Source organism: Hemicordylus capensis, chromosome 5 (assembly GCF_027244095.1).
Source record: "Hemicordylus capensis ecotype Gifberg chromosome 5, rHemCap1.1.pri, whole genome shotgun sequence".
Lineage (NCBI taxonomy): Eukaryota > Metazoa > Chordata > Lepidosauria > Squamata > Cordylidae > Hemicordylus > Hemicordylus capensis.
This window is the reverse complement of record NC_069661.1, coordinates 183,340,668-183,355,269: the sequence shown is the minus strand read 5'-3', so window position 1 is coordinate 183,355,269 and position 14,602 is coordinate 183,340,668. Positions and strand designations below refer to the sequence as shown.

General features: G+C 48.6%; 1 protein-coding gene across 3 annotated transcripts in view; it reads right to left on the bottom strand.

The window, feature by feature from the left end:
* SLC16A7 (solute carrier family 16 member 7) overlaps nucleotides 1-11,840 on the bottom strand; it is a 156,708-nt gene extending 144,868 nt beyond the window's left edge. For 2 of the 3 annotated variants that reach the window (XM_053254289.1, XM_053254295.1), the window contains exons 1-2: nucleotides 11,751-11,840; nucleotides 6,948-7,586 (exon numbers count right to left, since the gene is read on the bottom strand). The gene's annotated coding sequence lies outside the window, so the exon portion shown is untranslated. Of the gene's footprint in view, nucleotides 1-5,933; nucleotides 6,061-6,947; nucleotides 7,587-11,750 lie in introns of those variants that run through there. The other variant, XM_053254290.1, reaches the window with a different exon arrangement.
* Between the last annotated feature and the right edge of the window lie 2,762 nt (nucleotides 11,841-14,602).

The following is a 14,602-nucleotide window of genomic DNA, read 5'->3' as shown; positions in this document are numbered from 1 at the left end:
AAATGCACAGCCTAGTTTCTAACTGTAGGACTGCAGACAGACAGTGAGGTCTCTCACAGTCAAAAACAGTTCTACCCAGGTTTGGGAGCTGTGTGTCCTCCCAATTTTCGGTTGTGTGGAAGCAAGGCAAAGGAAAACCTGGGTAGCTTTTCTTCCTATCTTGCTTCCACACAGGTTTTCCTCCTGCCTTGCTTCCACAGCCAAAAACTGGGAGCATGCACAGCTCCCAAACCTAGAACACAGTTTCTGATTGTGTGAATGACCTCAGTGTTTTCTTTTTCAGATTCCTCGGTTATTTTTTTCCACATAATACATGGCAACATTCTTAGGCCTGGTCTGTTCATTTGCCTTATACTGAATCAGATTGTTAGTCCAAAACTGACTGGCAAAAGCCCTCTAGGTTCTCAGGCAAAGGTCTTTCCCAGTCCTGTTTTCCAAGACCCTTTAACAAGAGATGGAACTTGCCGCATGTAACACACATGCTCTAGCATTGATCTCTGGCTCCTCCTTTTTACTTCAGCATGTAGGCTACAACCTGGCCAACTCCACATATTCCTGGTGGTGGCTTTACATGATCCACGTAATGCAAAATAAATGTTCCACATGATACAAAATAGGTAATGATCTGCACTACGCATTCCAGAATGACAAGGACGTAATATAGAGTCTATAGCTCAGGTGACATCCTCACAATAAAGTGATTTAAACTGGCAAATCATCTCCCACTTAACAGGGCAATTGCTAAGTTATTTGTGAACTAGCATATGAACTTGCTGAATTCAGTTTTAAGACTGGCATGGATTTGAAGGTTTACATCAGCGTGATGATGCCGAGCTTATTAATTATGATTATTTATTTATTTTTATTTATTTTTACATTTTTATACCGCCTTTCGTTAAAAGAAAACCCCAAGGCGGTTTACAAAAATTAAAACATACAATAAAAGCAGTAAAAACATCAAGCTAAAAACATACATAAAAACAAGACAGCAGATAAAAAACACACAAGAACAGCAGTAAAACACGATTATGTAAAAGCCTGGGTAAACAGCCAGGTCTTTAAAAGCTTTCTAAAAGCTGTGATGGAGTCCGAGGAACGAATGGCCACCAGGAGAGCATTCCAGAGTCTAGGAGCAGCAACATAGAAGGCCCTGTCCCGAGTGCACGAAAGCCGGGCCTCCCTCATTGTCGGCACCCGGAGCAGGGCCCCCTCAGATGTCCTCGTCAAGCGGGCAGCAACCCTTGGGAGCAGGCAGTCCCTCAAATACCCCGGGCCCAAACCGTTTAGGGCTTTAAAGGTCAAAACCAGCACCTTGAATTGGACCCGGAAACAAACCGGCAGCCAGTGCAGCTCTTTCAAAATGGGGGTGATATGTTCCCAGCGGGCAGCTCCGGATAAAACCCTTGCTGCTGCATTTTGCACTAGCTGCAGTTTCCGGATATTCTTCAAGGGCAGCCCCACATAGAGCGCGTTACAGTAATCCAGCCGCAACGTGACTAAGGCGTGGGTAACCGTGGCCAGATCTGCCTTCTCGAGAAAGGGACACAGCTGGCGCACCAGCCGAAGCCGTGCAAAGGCACCCCTGGCCACCGCCTCCACCTGAGCTTCCAAAAGCAGAGCCGGGTCCAGTAGTACCCCCAAGCTGCGTACTTGCTCCTTCAAGGGGAGTGCAACCCCATCCAGAACCGGTAAAATCTCCTCATCCCGATTGGCTCTCCTACTGACCAACAGTACCTCCATCTTATCCGGATTCAATTTCAGTTTATTAGCCCACATCCAACCCATCACGGCCTCCAGCCCCCGATTCAGGACATCCACCGCCTCCCTAGGATCAGATGACAAGGAGAGATAGAGCTGAGTGTCATCCGCATATTGCTGACAACTCAGTCCAAATCCCCGGATGACCTCTCCCAGCGGCTTCATGTAGATGTTAAACAGCATGGGGGACAAGACCGAACCCTGCGGGACCCCACAGGCCAACGGCCACAGGGCCGAGCAGTAGTCCCCCAGCACCACCTTCTGGACCCACCCCTCAAGAAAGGACCGGAACCACTGCAACGCAGTGCCTCCGATCCCCATACTCGAGAGGCGGCCCAGAAGGATACCATGGTCGATGGTATCGAAGGCCGCCGAGAGGTCCAGCAGAACCAACAGGGACGCACTCCCCGTCTAGTTCCCGGCGTAGGTCATCCACTAGAGCGACCAAGGCAGTCTCAGTCCCATACCCGGGGCGGAAGCCAGATTGAAAAGGGTCCAGATAATCCGTATCATCCAAGACCCTCTGCAGCTGGGACGCCACCACACGCTCCATCACCTTGCCCAGAAAGGGAAGGTTAGACACAGGTCTATAGTTGTCCAGGTTGGAGGAATCAAGGGAGAGCTTTTTTAATAGAGGTCTTACCACCGCCTCCTTGAGGCACGATGGCATCCTGCCCTCCCTCAACGAAGCATTAACGATCACCTGCAGCCATCTACCTGTCCCCTCCCTGGCAGCTTTTATTAGCCATGAAGGGCAAGGGTCAAGAGCGCACAAAGTCGCCCGCACACTGCCCAGGATCTTGTCCACATCCTCAGGCCGCACCAACCGAAAAGAATCCAACACAACGGGACCAGATGGTACCAGAGGCACGTCTGCCGGAACTGCCAAAACTCTGGAGTCCAGGTCAGCACGGATGCAAGCGACTTTATCTGCAAAGCGACAGGCAAACCGATCACAAAGAGCCGTAGATGACTCCTCCCCCATTGTCCGGGGGGATGTGTGGAGCAAAGTTTTCACCACACGAAACAGCTCTGTTTGTCTGCACTGAGCAGACGTAATGGAGGCAGAGAAAAAGCATTTCTTCGCCGCCCCCACCGCCACGGCATAGTCCCTAAAATGGGCTCTAGCCCGTGTTCGATCGGATTCATGACGACTCTTCCTCCAGCGTCGTTCTAGCCATCATCCGAGTTGCTTCATCGCCCTAAGCTCCGAGGAAAACCAAGGAGCAGAATGGGCTCCACCAAGCTGGAGAGGGCGCCTGGGGGCAACCGTGTCAACAGCCCGGGCCATCTCTCCATTCCAGAGATCAACCAAGGCCTTGACAGGGTCACCAGCTCTGGACACTGGAAACTCCCCGAGGGCCGTCTGAAATCCAAGTGGATCCATAAGCCTCCGGGGGCGGACCATCTTAATCGGCCCACCACCCCTGCAGAGGGCAGACGGAGCAGTCAAACTAAACCCCACCAGGTGATGATCTGTCCATGACAAGGGACAGATCATTTACATTTACATATACATCATTCTCATATACATTCTCAACAACAAAAAAGTTCTAAAGCAATATAGCAAAATGCATGACAGAATGAGAAGGCTCACAATCCAAAACACACACATATGTACATCACTGGAGAGGCTACGCTGGGCTGAATTGGGACAGTTGCTCTCTTCCTACTTAATGTAATAGAGAGCCTTTCCAGGTGTTCAGAGCTTTTGCAGAAGTTCCAAGTGCAATCTTACCCCACACACACACATGCTGCAGCAAGCTTCCACACTACTTCCTAGCATGATCTTACTCCTGTACACATGCCAAGCTGGAACCTCACACAATTTTTGCGGCATCGCTTGCCTGCCAGCTCTTGCATTCCAATACAAACCCACCCTTTCCCATCACTATGTTTGTGGAGGCTGGGGGAAAGGGCAGATTCTTCTCAGAATTCAAGAGGCAGCTGATAAATGTGTGTTCAGAAGGTAAAAATAAGACTAGGAAGTAGTGTGAAAGCTTGTTGCAGAATGTGTGTATAGGGAGTAAGTTATTGCTTGGACTTGAATGAAAGCTTTTGCATCTCCCTCCATTTACTTCCATCAAGAAAGTCACTGCTTTAAAATGGTGCTTTGTTCCCAGTTAGCAGGGATTAACCAAAACAGGTAAAAGTAAGTATTGTCAATCATTCTAAAGGTTGGGAGCGTGAATTCATTTTTATGTCACGTAAAGCCTAACGACTGGACAAGAATATGTGTGACAAAGCTGAAAGAAGGTTGGCAGAGAGGGTACTCAGAAATTTGCAAGTAACTGGTCTTGTGGTAGTAAGCATGAAATGTCCCCTTTGCTAAGCAGGTTCTACCCTGGTTGCATTTGAATGGGAGACTACATGTGAGCACTACAAGATATTCCCCTGAGGGGATGGGGCCACTCTGGGAAGAGCATCTAGGTTCCAAGTTCCCTCCCTGGCATCTCCAAATAGGGCTGAGAGAGACTCCTGCCTTCAGCCTTAGAGAAGCTGCTGCCAGTCTGTGTAGACAAGACTGAGCTAGATGGACCAATGGTCTGACTCAGTAGAAGGCAGCTTCCAATGTTCCAAGGAAGCCAGTAGAAGGTGAAGCACATGGTCTCTGATGTGTCTATAATAAATTACCAGTCTTGCTTACATGGCATCAGGGGACAATCCTGCTCTTCCCTCCTTCCTCCGCCTGTGTGCTAGTTTTGCCTCAACCTGATCTCTCCTTACTTGGAGGAAGGGGTGTAGATATAATTGAGCAGATCAGTTCAAAGAACCTGCGCCGCCCAGCTCTACCCCTCTCTATTTTCTTCATTATCTCCCTTACTCAGAGGGGCCACCAGGGAGGGGGCAAACACAGGACCCCTCTCCCCTAGCTATTACCCTGCTTGGAGACCCTGGTTGCTGCTCTTCTCTTTCTTCTCCACCTGCACACCAGTTTTCCTTACCCTCACTCCATCTCCCCTTACTTGGCAGCAGTTGTGGAAAACGGGGATGGAGGAGGAGGAGGGATAACCGCACTGCAGGCTGCTGCCAAATTTGGAGAAATCAGAGTTGGGGTTGCAGTAGGGGGGAATGAGTGCAGGTGAGAGAGTGGTGTGCACTACATTCTGCACAATGTGGGAGCTTGCCAGGCCAGCAGGGCTTCAGCCAGGCAGGAAGGACTAAAATTGAAACAAGTAGTTACCAGTCTGAGCACATCTAATGAAAAGATTCCTTCTATTCAGGGCCAGATTGCCAGTTTTTGCTCTGTATAATGTAGCATTGCACAGATCTCTCTGTTTTCAATCTTTTTTTGTTAAGGACTTGTCCCTCATTCTGGCCTCATCTGTGGACCATCTCCTGCAGCAGATCCGAACAGCACAGCAATTCCCCTAGTGTTTGCTTGGACAGCTCCAGAGTGCTGCTGGTGAGTGGCAACAACTGAAACTGCATTGAACAAGGACAACTTTCCCTGTGGATGAGCTAGCAATGAGTCAGGATCTATCAGCGGTAACCCAGCCTGCCCTTTGAGCACGCTCGCTGATCGGGAGCCCAAGACCCGAGCTGCACTCCACGTGGCTCCCGATTGCTTTGAACACCGGCAAGAACCAACCGGCTGAAGCAAGTCGGCCGAGCCTCCAGCTCACGTTCTCCGCTTGCTGGGCAGACGGATCAAGTGTCTGCCTCCATCGCCTTCCGATTCTTTCTTTCTGCCGCCTCCGCGCGTTTCCGATTGGCCGCGGCCGAGGTGGGGCCTTGGAAACGAGAAGGCGCTTAAATCCCTCTGCAGAAAACAACGCCTGCTGGAAAAGGGCCGCCAGCAGCCCTGCCCCACCTCGCAAGCCTGAGCATCACCCGGCTCCCCGAACCTGACCCCTGGGGATTTGAAAGAGAGACCAAGCCGGGCGAAACCAGCCCAACCCAGACCTGCCCGGCCAGCAACGTACACGGCCTGATTCCAGCTACCCAGATTCGCCTCCTGGGCGGAGGAGGAGAAAAGGGCTGGGCTGGATAAGGAGACACACGCGTGATGCCTTTGCTGCTGCTGCCGTCACCTCAGCCACCGCCTCCTCGTCTTCCTCTTGCTGCGGCACAGACACATCGGCGCGGCGCGCACTGACTAGCTCCCAGGCGCACGCGCGGCCACAGACGCCGCTCCTACCTCTTGCCATGGGGCAAGCAGACGCACAACCCACCTTGAGAAGTCCCGCTTTCAAAATGGCTCCTTTGGGGTCGGGGAGGGGTGGTAGTAGAAAGACAAACTACAGCATTCGAGCCGGAGTCCATCCCCTAAAAGGCTGAGCTGACATGCTTCCCGCCCCCCTTCGTCTCAAACCACCAGGAAAGATGCTGTGGAAAAGCCTGTATGTCTGGGGCATGATTTTGGGGAACAGGAAGGAACTGTGGGGTGCGTGTGATGATGGGGAGAGAAAGGCCCCTCTCTCAGCTGGGGTCTCTGCATCTCATAACACGTGATATTTGGGGGTGACGTGAGGTTGTGGGAGTGGCTCGGGGGATGCCTGTGAATCACAGTGCGTATGCAGTCTATTGGGGTGTGTGTGTGTGCATTTGTCTTTTGTGTCTTTGTGGGTGACTGCCTTTCTTCACGAGACAGAGGTGCATTCATTGTAGGTCGCTATCAATGGGTTGTGCACGGATAGCTCTCCCTTCCACAAACATCCAAGGGCAAGCAACTCTGTGCATGAGCTTAGGAAGGCAGGGCCGGAGTATATATACATTTTTCAGTTATAATTTTATAGCAGTGTCAGATCATCTAGTCTAGTGACCATCATCATCATCATCTCTCGCTCTCACTCACCCTTACACTCACACACGCCTGCGAAAGAGCCCCGTGTGTGATGTTATCCACATTGTGGTCGTCAAGCTAGGCTTTTGCACCTCATCCAAACCAACGCGATCCAACCGCTGCAGGAGAGGTGCCAACAGGCAGACGCTCTTCACCGGCGAATACGTGTCTGGGGTGGGAACTCAGCGGCGAGGCGGGCTACACCATTCCTACACAGTACAACACACTCCAAGGGCAGCGGCGGCAGGTACATAACGCGAAGCAGACAATGGGGCAGCAGCATGGCTATCATCTCGCATCCGTAGACTTTAACTGCTAGCCTAGCACCCCTTGCCGAAACCCAGACGCCCTTCCCAGGCTGCAGCAATATCAAAACACACTGGATGGGTCCGTTTTACGTTACCTGGCTTGTTTCGCTCTAGCTTAGGCTTGGGTGGGCTGGATCTAATCTTGCAGCCGCCGCCGGTTCTTGCGCCCTGTCACTGGGTGAATGGGATTATTTATTTATTTCCCATGACGTGGCTTCTAGCAGCGAGTGGAGGAGGAGGAGGCGGCGGCGGCAGCGGAGGAGGCGGGCGGTGCGAGGACGAGGGGCCCTTTGTGTGAGCGTCTGAAACGGAATTCAATCAGAGGCCGCGGAGCAGAAGAAAGAGGCGGTCGCCCAGGCAGCAGCTGGAGCGCGTGGTCTCGACCTGTTTCTGCCTGCTTCGTTGCTGCCCGGAGGAATTGGTGTCAAGGGCAGCGAGGAGCTCGAGTAGCATCGTCGTGGGGCGGAGGCTGCCGGGTGGGAGGAGGCGCCTGCTGCTGTGAGCTCCTTCTCCACGCAGCTCGGCCCGATAAAGGTGAAAGAGCGCGGAGGAGCCTGGCAAGTTCTCCGAGAAGGAAGCGGCAAGCTGAGCGCCTCTGCTACAGCCGCGTTCCCCAGCTGAGGGCTGCCCGGGAAAGCTCTAGGCAAGGCAGAGCTCCCTTTGCCGCATTGCTTTCTGGGCGTTTTCACACGCGTGGGTCCGCCGCTCTCTCTCTCTTATCGATAATTCAAAGCCTGCATGCGGTAGAGGGTAGAATTGATTCAAAATAGGCGTCCTCCCATGTTTATGCGGTGTTAACATTCACACACGTGCACTCAAGTAGCTTGACCCCCACCCCCCCAAAAAGGTATGCATTTTAGACAGTAATACTACTAGCAGGCTGACTGTTGTGAGCACAACGGAGCTTATTTCCGTCTAAACAAATTTACATAGGATTGTGAATGTGAATGCAAACTCTACTTTGGCCAGGAATCACTTTCAAAGGGGTAACCTGTAGGTCTATAGCAACAACAACATCATCATCATCTTGTGGCAACTTAAAAACTATCATATTTGTGAGGTAAGCTTCAGGGCCAGACTGCGGGCACTGAGAGGGCGGTGGAATGTATGTGGGGAGGGCGCCGAGTTTTGAGCAGAATAGGTAATTAATGGTGGGAGTTGGGGCGCAGGGGCGCCGCACGGGTAGGGTGCACCAGGAATATGCCCTGTTGCCCTGTGGGCCAGTCCGAGCCTGGTAAGCTTTCATGGACTGTAGCCCACTTAATCAGCATGAAGAATAATCCTCACTAGGTGTATATAACACACACAGCAGTATAGAGAAAAGGCTTGGGTAGTCAAATGGCAGGAAGTGCAAGATTCCTAGACTTGTACTGAGCTTTAAAGTGTGCCTTGTCAATTGTTCTTCCACTAGAGTTGAGTAATGTTGTTTGAAGAATGCCTGTTGTAAATCCTTCCAGAGTAATTTACAACAGGCTTTCCTGTAACTATAGTGCTCACCTGACAAGATGAAAAAAACATATTGACAAGGCTAGACTGGGACCTAGGAACAACCTACTACAGGAGAGGCCCAGAAGGGAAGATCATCTACCCAGCTAAAACCACTGCAACATAACTTCAATTATCTTTTGTGAACAATGTTATTTCTCTCTGACAGGCCTTGGGTGGTCTTCCTTACAGGCAGACCAGGGCCAGACTGGGGGCACTGAGATGGCAGTGGAATGTATATGGGGAGGGTGCTGGGTTTTGAGCACAATGAGTGCTTAAGGGTGGGAGTATTCACTGCTGTCAAGTGTGGCAGGGCACAGGGACGCCCTGAAGGTGGGGCACATTGGGAATATGCCCTGTTGCCCTGTGGGCCAGGCCAAGCCTGAAGCAGACCCATAATCTGTTTCTCACTAGTAGCAGCAACTATATATTACAGAGATACAGACACAGGGACCACCCGACTTTGCTGAATGCATACCCTGATACCAGCTTTTGATAGATCACCTGCAGTTGGGCTAGTTTCAGTGAAACTGGTCCAAAAAGATCGAAAGTACAAACACACACACACACACAACACCCTACCAACAGCTGTATTAAGTTCCCTCAGTGAGGGCTGTCAACACATAAACACACAGGAAAATAAACCCTCCAAAATGCACACTAACACCCAAGTACAAAAACAGAGCACTTTCTTGCTTCAGTTTCTAATCTATTGCCCTCTCTTACCTGACTACAACTAAACCCTTTTATATAGGACACCTCTCTTTCCCAGCTGCTATTCCAGGAAGGAAGTAGGTCTACATCCACTTACTGAACCCTATATAAATGATTATGTAGTCAGTCAGACCTTTAACAGGCTCTAAGTAATAAGGCTAGCTCTGCCATGCCATGTAGCTCTGTTCCCATATCCATTCAGAAAGCACCATTACTGGACCCAAACAATGTCATTTATACTATCAGAATCATTCAGTTGCTTATCCTCCAACATGATATATGTGTTGTCATTTGCCTACAGTGCCCTTCTGCTGTCTATAAAGGACAAACAGATCAGTCTCTCTGTCCAAAGAATAAGAATGGCAACATTCAGAAGCCAGTGGAACATTTAGTCTTCTAGGGTGAGCCCTTTGGGGACAGGGATCCATCTTATTTATTTATCTATTATTTCTCTGTGTAAATTGCTCTGAGCCATTTTTGGAAGGGCAGTATGGAAATCAAATAAATAAATAAATAAATATTAGGGTGCTCTGCAGCAAACCTGAAACTGGCAATTCTTTGACAGAAGGACATCAGACAAGAACTAAAGCATGAAACAGCTGAATTATAATTTAGATGTTTGATTATGTTGTCTCTGGTCTGAATAAGGACCAAGCATTTCTATCGCATTACAGAGCTAATTGAATTAGCACTGCTAGAGGGATGTTTTTATCCCTAGTTATTGCTATTATGAATGATAATATCTTGTGCACTTCTAAGTTCATCACAAGACTAGGCCTCGTGTATTTCCTGCCAAACTAGCCAGTTCTTTGTTGTTGTTGTTTTAAGTATGCCCACGGCAGATTACATATCATGTATTTGATGAAGTGGACTTTTGATTATTTTTGTTGACTAGAATGCACATTCAGGTTTAAAATCTCCTTTCTGCTTTCCATTCTACTTTCTACTTTCCAGAAAGTGACTCCTGACTGCTTCCCATTCACATTACCAACATTCATAGGTACAAGAAGTATCAGAGAAAGTATGAAGAGGTATCAGAGGAGACACAAAGGTGCATGTGTGGATGTAAGCAGATCTGAAGCACTTCTAAGTATGCATGTTTAGAATGAAAATTAGTATGAATGAACCAGGGGCAAAACGGCGGCCCAGGTTTTCTGAACCCATGCACTCAATGGTGCATGGGTTCAGAAAACCTGGGCCGCCGCCAATCAGGGGCTGTGCCTGGTGCCCCAGCCATACCCCCTGTGTCAGACGTCAGACACAGGGGGTGTGGGTTCGCTCCCAAATGGGGCCAAACTTTGCCGCTGTAGGCAATTGCTTCTATTGCCTATGCAGTAGTCTGCCTCTGAGTGTTACCATAGTTATCATCTCAGCTTGATGCCCTCTTCAGGTAGGTGTCCTGGGCAACTGCTTGGCTTGTCCACCCCTAAGACTGGTCCTGAATCTCCTGATGAAAATCTGCTAGAGAGGAAGCAAGGCATGCCTGCCTTGGGGATGACAGTGAAACTTCATGAGCTGGGCATGACTTCTTTAGCATCCCAGCCAAACAGAGCTTTAAGGTTTGCGGGATACCGAGGAAAGCCTCTCCGGATCCAGTGTGGTGTAATAATGTCAGACTAAGACTCAGCCATGAATCTCATTTGGTGAATCTCACATCTCTCTCCCGACCTATTCACTATGTAGCTGATAGGTCTTTCCTATCTGAAATGTACTTAACCAATAAACCTATTTAGTTTAGATTGTAGAACAATCTCCATGCATGTTCTTAAAACAACTGCAACAACTAAACCCTGCACCCTACGCTACCATTACTCTGCCACTCTACTCTGTAACTGGAGTGGGCAGCTTGCTTTCGGCACTTTGCTAAATAATTACAAACCCCAGTGTTGCCCACTGAGCAACATTGCAGCAAGTCTAAGAGAAGGGAAGGCAAAGGGCAGGGGATTACTGTAGCCTCTGTAACCCAAACTCACCCCTCCTGTCCTGCTAGTACCTAATCTCTCGCTTCCACAAACTAGGCCCTATTTAAAGAACTTCTATAACCTGACCAAGGTGGTGGTGGTGGTGTATCACCTTCTGGCATCTTCTGCTGGGGGCTTCGGCTGGAATCTGCCAGGTGTTGCTCTCAGAGGCACTCTTGGGCCAAGCAGAAACTGAGACTCAACAGCTGGGAGTAGGGCAGGTACCCACTCACCCAAACAATCAAAACTAAACAAAAAAAAATTAGAAAGGAAACAGAGAGAACCTGGCAGGCTGGGCACCAGACAGAACACACCAGCCTAAGAACCCAAAAATTAATCCACCAGGTACACAGACAGCAGCCCAATTAAGCACAGCACCCCACTTATTAAAGCCACTGGGGACTACAAGCAAGCAAAAAAAGAAAAATGCACAGAAGGGGGGAGTTCAAAGCAGCCTCCAGTTAAAGCCACTGGAGGCAGCTGGTACAATTTTTAAAATTGGGGGGGGGCAAGGTGGGGGTCAACACAGCACCCTAGTTATTAAAGCCACTGGGGGCTGGCTACAAGCAAGAATAAGACATCCAAAGCAGGGGGATGCAAATAGCAATTACAAAATAGAAAAAAGAAAATAAAAGCAGTTGTTATCACTGCAAACTACAAGGAAGTGGGGGGGGGGCACGGATAAAGAGACATATAAGCCTAGACCAGTAGGTAGTCTCTGTCTCTCTCTTTACTCACTGAGCCAGGCAGGCCAGCTGGCCAGACCTCCAGCACCAGCAGTCACTGCTCTCAGTTCTCATACTGCTGCTCCTTCTCACCTGAGGCAGAAATGGCTCTCTGCCTCAAAGCAGCAAGCAGCCCCTTAAATACATTTTGAAAATCCCTCTTTTGGCCTCCCCGTTCCCTCCCCCCTCCCCCCAGCCAATTGGGGAACAGTTGCCCATGACAAAATTTGATTTGAATTATAAGAAGCCTACCAAGAAGCAAGGAGATCTCAAGCCAATTGGAAACCAGTGCCAGAAAACCAATCAGCAGGGGGAAAAGAGCCCTCCAAAATGGCACTCGCCAATTGAATCGATTTGAAAAATATGATTCATACACTTCTCTAGTGTGGGTCCCCTATGAGGGGTTACCTTTGTGATTTCAGGGATGCAGTCCTCAAAAACAAGCCCAAGAGCTGGCTTGGAGAGAAAGAAACCCCAGGCAGGGGACCCTCTGGCCCCATGGGTCCTTCATGAGGATTACATTTGCCCTCACACCTAATTTTGGTGATTCAGTCCTTAAAAACCAGTCTGGGATCCAACTTGGAAAGCAAGTCTTTCCAATCTGACTCCAAGGGTAGTTTTTAAGGACTGTTCCCCTGAAATTGTATTACCTTAAGGGGCACAGCAGGAAAATGCTTGATAAACAAGCAGAAGGTTGCCGGTTCAAATCCCCACTGGTATGTTTTCCCAGACTATGGGAAACACCTATATTGGGCAGCGGCGATATAGGAAGATGCTGAAAGGCATCATCTCATACTGCGCAGGAGGAGGCAATGGTAAACCCCTCATGTATTCTATCAAAGAAAACCACAGGGCTCTGTGGGAGCCAGGAGTCAAAATTGACTTGACGGCACACTTTACTACCCCTGAAATCAGAGGGTGGGGCAAAGGCAACCTCCTGTGGGGACTCTCTGGCCTGCAGGTCTACCATAAGGGGTAGCCATTGGCCCCCTACCCTTGATTTTAAGGGTGTGGCCCTTAAAAACCACCCAGGAACCGGCTTGGAAAGCAAGTCCAATGCAGAGTGGTGGTGGTGACTTTAAGGTGGGGTGTGTGATTTTCTGATGGGCATGTCGGTAAAATATCAGGTCATTTCTGACCTGATTCTGATGGTGTTGTGGAGGCCATGTCAGCCTCTCGACATTTTTTAAATCAGATTGCTTCTGAATTGATCAGATATTTTTGATGGTGCACAGGCCTAATAAACACCCATGCAAGTTCATAAAGAAGTCCTTCAGTAATTAAAGTTGTTTAACAATCTTTAACTAAAGAGTTCTGTGGCTACCACATCCATTTTAAACAATGAACAGTGATTATTTGGGAGGGCACTGGCAATAGCAGGGGGGTTCCGGGTATCTGTTTAGAATCAATGCCTTTTTGGCCCCTTTCCTCAAGCCTTAAACAAAGTAGATGAGGTGGCACAAGAAAAATCATTGCATTGATTCATTGTAGTAGGTCTTCAGCATTCAGGACTACATTTTGTATGATTTGCAGAATCTCTGTACATTTGCTGTGCACAGAAATAGAAGTATCCAGAAATCCAGGTAACTGCAGGAACAACATTTCCTCTGGTTCCCAGACTATCTAGGTGCTGCTACATCTGTTTGGATCTCTTCTTGCCTTTTGGCTAAGATCAAGTGTAAACATTATCTATGTTAATCAATCTGTTCTTATCAGTTTACACATGCTTGGATGGTGTTTAGGGCTAAATGAAGATCCTACTGTGGTGCCTATGTAATGCCTGTCACTGCATTCTGCTCTTCCTCAGCAATAAAAAGGTAGTGATGGAAACTGAAATTTCTGACAGCCATATCTGCTGCCATAGAAGGAATAAAGGCAGGTGCTTTAGAGTAATTAACACTCTAAGGTTACCCTGATGTTCTCTGATGTTCTAACCTATCTAAGTAAGGTTAGTTTTGATATTTCCCTACTATAATGAATAGGCTACAGGTTCCTTACGTTGCACCATGCTATCCCCCTGATGTCAATGGGATAGCAACTGCAGCTAACTAAGAATGGAGTCTGGCACAGAACTATGTCCCAAAGTCACACTACACAGATGGCATGACAAGAATTGGCAGCTGTTTTCCATTGAGCAACTAGCTGCAAATAGTGTCTCTCTCTCCAGAAAATCGGTGAGGGTGCAGAAGCACAGATAGTTCCTGGAAAATGGAAAACATGGATATTTGATCTAGCCAAGATCAAGCAGCATGCTAAATGGTCTAATCCAAAGAGGGCAGAACAGGATGACATAACCATGAACCATATTTTTTCTCTCCCCTTTTTTATTTGTGATTGTGTGCATTTGCATTTTACAAGGATGAATCTTTTAGGTTCTGCTGTAAATCTGAACTAAGCTCCAGGAGAAAAATAAGTATAAGAACATAAGAACAGCCCTGCTGGATCAGGCCCAAAGCCCATCTAGTCCAGAATCCTGTTTTGCACAGTGGCCCACCAGATGCCTCTGGGAAGCCCACAGGCAAGAGCAGAGAGCACGCCCTGTCTCCTGCTGTTATTCCCTTATAATCACCTGAGTGAAGAGGGCAAACACATTGAAACTGAGCTTCCAAATGCAATGGTGGTGGTAATATATGAAACCTTCCCAGCCACGAAACTGCAGCAAACAATATTTGGCCCCACTGATAATTATGCTGAGAGCAGAAATCAGTTTACAAGAGAATGTTACATCACCTACTATAGTGTCATTGATCAGGAGCATGCATGGCTCTCCTACCCTGGCTGGGCACTCCTCCTAACCTGGGTTTGATTAACAGAATGTGCCCACTGTATTTAAATATAGTTGTCCCTTGACAACTGCAGATTTGG